Source organism: Rhinopithecus roxellana, chromosome 14 (assembly GCF_007565055.1).
Source record: "Rhinopithecus roxellana isolate Shanxi Qingling chromosome 14, ASM756505v1, whole genome shotgun sequence".
Taxonomy (NCBI): domain Eukaryota; kingdom Metazoa; phylum Chordata; class Mammalia; order Primates; family Cercopithecidae; genus Rhinopithecus; species Rhinopithecus roxellana.
The window spans coordinates 6,843,568-6,848,141 of NC_044562.1; the positions used below are offsets into that span (position 1 = coordinate 6,843,568).

Sequence of the window (4,574 nt, forward strand, 5' to 3'; positions counted from 1 at the left end):
GGTGTTTGGTTTTCTCTTCTTGTGATAGTTTGCTAAGAATGATGGTTTCCAGCTGCATCCATGTCCCTACAAAGGACGCAAACTCATCCTTTTTTATGGCTGCATAGTATTCCATGGTGTATATGTGCCACATTTTCTTAATCCAGTCTGTCACAGATGGACATTTGGGTTGATTCCAAGTCTTTGCTATTGTGAATAGTGCCGCAATAAACATACGTGTACATGTGTCTTTGTAGTAGACTAATTTATAATCCTTTGGGTATATACCCAGTAGTGGGATGGCTGGGTCATATGGTACATCTAGTTCTAGATCCTTGAGGAATTGCCATACTGTTTTCCATAATGGTTGAACTAGTTTACAATCCCACCAACAGTGTAAAAGTGTTCCTATTTCTCCACATCCTCTCCAACACCTGTTGTTTCCTGACTTCTTAATGATTGCCATTCTAACTGGTGTGAGATGGTATCTCATTGTGGTTTTGATTTGCATTTCTCTGATGGCGAGTGATGATGAGCATTTTTTCAACTATACTACAAGGCTACAGTAACCAAAACAGCATGGTACTGGTACCAAAACAGAGATATAGACCAATGGAACAGAACAGAGTCCTCAGAAATAATACCGCACATCTACAGCCATCTGATCTTTGACAAACCTGAGAGAAACAAGAAATGGGGAAAGGATTCCTTATTTAATAAATGGTGCTGGGAAAATTGGCTAGCCATAAGTAGAAAGCTGAAACTGGATCCTTTCCTTACCCCTTATACGAAGATTAATTCAAGATGGATTAGAGACTTAAATGTTAGACCTAATACCATAAAAACCCTAGAAGAAAATCTAGGTAGTACCATTCAGGACATAGGCATGGGCAAGGACTTCATGTCTAAAACACCAAAAGCAACGGCAGCAAAAGCAAAAATTGACAAATGGGATCTAATTAAAATAAAGAGCTTTTGCACAGCAAAAGAAACTACCATCAGAGTGAACAGGCAACCTACAGAATGGGAGAAAATTTTTGCAACCTACTCATCTGACAAAGGGCTAATATCCAGAATCTACAAAGAACTCAAACAAATATACAAGAAAAAAACAAACAACCCCATCAAAAAGTGGGCAAAGGATATGAACAGACATTTCTCAAAAGAAGATATTCATACAGCCAACAGACACATGAAAAAATGCTCAGCATGTTCTTAATGTAGCAAATGTTTAGCCTATCCTGACTATCACATAATCAGAACATTGAGAATATTCACAGAAAATATGATAACTCTTTGAATGTTAGAAAAATAACCAAACATTCATTGATACAAGATAGGATACTAATGTCAGAAGAAGTGCTTAATTCAATTGATGGAAAAGAATATCAATAAAAATAATTATTTGGTATCACCTAAATTAAGATACATCAATTTCACTAATGCTTTGTGAAGAAGAGTTTATAACCAGGATAAGTTCTAGACAATTTTTGTTGTTTGGACTCATGGTAAAAATAATAACATTATATTGAAGTGAATAGTTGTAAATGATATCTTTAAAACTGTTACTTAGAATTGTTCTGGCACTATGACAGCCTTGATGTTCTGAAAAACTATGCAGTATTAAACACTTAGGAATGCTGAATAAATTTTGACAACTATATCTTTAAATGCATAAGAGAGCTCACAAGAGGCTAAAGGAAAATCCAAAGAGGTCCAAAACAAAAAGAAAGCTGACACTAAAGTGATAAGCAAGAACTGAAGCCACATCTATCTGTTCTATAGATATATGGTGAAACCAGAAATCCAAAACTGTGAGTATTAATCATCACCTGGAGAAAGGAGAAAAAGGTCGTGGTGGAGCAACAGAATCCTCACATACATCCAACATCTTTAAGCTACTACATCTCCAGTACAAACATAGGCTAGAAATACATACATACATACACACACGCACACACACACACACACACACGTGACAGTAAAACAAACAAATAAGACAGCAAAGTTAAATAGCTCTTGTTTTTGGTTTTTTTTTTTTTTTTTTTTTTTTTCCTGCTTTGGTTAAGACTTTGGGGAAAAATATATGCAATCATTGGCTTGAATTAAAAAGAGTTAAGATTTTAATTAAGAATTCTTACACAGTTCAGGCCGGGCGCCGTGGCTCACGCCTGTAATCCCAGCACTTTGGGAAGCTGAGGCGGGCGGATCACGAGGTCAGGAGATCGAGACCATCCTGGCTAACACGGTGAAATCCTGTCTCTACTGAAAATATAAAAAATCAACCGGGCATGGTGACGGGCGCCTGTAGTCCCAGCTACTCAGGAGGCTGATGCAGGAAAATGACGTGAACCCGGGAGGCGGAGTTTGCCGTGAGCGGAGATCTCGCGACTCAAAAAAAAAAAAGTACTTACATAGTTTAGAAAGCCATAGCCAAAAAATAATCCCTCAAATTAGTAAAGACAGATGAAAAAAGATATATAGAGATATAATAGATGAAAAAAGAGAGAGGAAAGAAAGAAAAGAAAAAAAAAAAAAAAGAAAAGAGAGAGAGAAAAACAGAAAGAAAGAAAAAAAAAGCAAGCCAGCCTTAAAAGCGACTAGACAAAAAAGACACAGAAAATACAGAAGACAATGAAAATAATGACAGCAGATTTCTTTTGGGAGAAAAGACTATCCAGAAAACAGTAGAACAATAGCTTTAAAGTATAAAAAGGGCAGACAAAAGAAAACAAAACATGAAAAAATAAAAGAAACCTGTGGATCCAAAATTCTATACCTAATAAAATCACCCTTGAAAACCAAGATGAAATAGACTTTCAAAATATATGTAAAATCTTGAATAATTCATCATCATCAGATGTCTAAAACAAGCAAATATTAAGAAAGTCCTTTAGAGAGAAGGAAAATGACACCGGATGGAAATCTGGATCCACAAAAGGGTTAAAGAACACTGGAAACGGTAGGTATGTGGATAAATACAAAAAAGATTTTATTATTATTATTTTAGTGACTTTAAAAGATAACTGACAGTGTAAATTTTTTTTACATATTGTGGTATTTATAACATGTGAAATAAATTGTATGACAATAACAAAAAGGCTGAGAGAGGAAAAACAGAAATATTTAGTTGTTAGGTTCTTATACTATATATGACATACTATAATATCAACTGAAAATAGATTTTGTTGAATTAAATATGTATACTATAGACACTAAAGCAATCACTAACATGCAAAAATATTACTAAGAGAAATTAAGGAATACTAAAATTATTGGTGACTTATGCCAGGTTCCTGGATCAAAAACTGTAATATTGTTAAGATGTCAATAGTCAAAATATACTGGAAAAAGAAGAAACAAATTAGAGAACTTATCCTATCTTATTTCAAGACCTGCTATTATGAAACTGTGGTAATATAGTGCTACATTAAGAGATACAAAAATAGGTCAATAGAATAAAATTATATGACAAGAAACAGAATCATACATAAATAGTCAATTAATTGTTTAGCATTCAAGAAAAATGCTAAATAAATTCAGTAAAGAAAGGATAAACTTTTAAACAAATACTAAAACAATTAGATATTCACATACAGCAATAATAAAACATGTTTCATAAATTTCATAACTTGCACAATACAAAAATTAACTCAAAATAAAACAAAGATCTAAATTTTAAAACCAAAGTAAAACTTCTGAAAAGTATCATATGAGAACATTTTTGTAACTATGGATTAGGCAAGCATCTTCTTTTTGCAGTATATTATTTCATTTATATAAAGTTCAACAACAACATAAACTAATTAAAGTTTATAGAAATCAGAATAGAGATTATCTCTAGGCAAGCAAAGATGAGGGTAGCAGTGGTGGCATGTATTGAAAAGGAGTGCAAAAATATGTATCATGTGATGAGATGTTCTATGTCTTTTTTAAAAAGTTTTTTGTTGTTGTGTAGAGTAGTTTTAGGTTCACAGCAAAACTGAGAGGAAAGAACAGAGATTTCTTATATACTTCTTGCCAGTACACATTCATAGCCTCTCCCATTGTGACCATCCCCCACCAAAGTGATACATTAGTTACAATTGATAAACCTACATTGACACATCATTATCACACAAAGTCCATAGTTTATATGAAGGTTCACTCTTGCTGTTGTATGTTCCATGAGTTTGGACAAATGTATAACGATACAAATCCATAATTGTGGTATTATTGTGGTAGTTTCACAGTCCTAATAATCCTCTGTACTCTGCCTATTCATCCCTCCCTCCTCTGTATGCCTTGGCAACCACTGATTATTTTACTGTCTCTATACATTTGCCTTTTCAACAATGTCATATAGTTGGAATACTACAGTATGTAGTCTTTTTAGGTCACCTTATTTCACCTAGTAGAAGGCATTTAAGTAATTGCCATGTCTTTTCATGGTCTGATAACCCATTTCCTTTATTGTAGAATAATGTTCCATTTTCTGGATGTATCACAGATTATTTATCCATTGAACTAAACAGGGACATTGTGGTTCCTTCCAAGTTTTGGCAGTTATGATTAATGATGATGTAAACACCTGAGCACATAAGATTTTTATTCCT

At 33.6% G+C, this 4,574-nt stretch overlaps 1 non-coding gene across 1 annotated transcript; it reads right to left on the reverse strand.

The window, feature by feature from the left end:
• Positions 1-1,119: 1,119 nt before the first annotated feature.
• On the reverse strand, positions 1,120-1,259 carry LOC115893354. The gene has a single exon (XR_004053366.1). It is a non-coding gene; the product is annotated as a small nucleolar RNA SNORA72 (small nucleolar RNA).
• Positions 1,260-4,574: the final 3,315 nt, after the last annotated feature.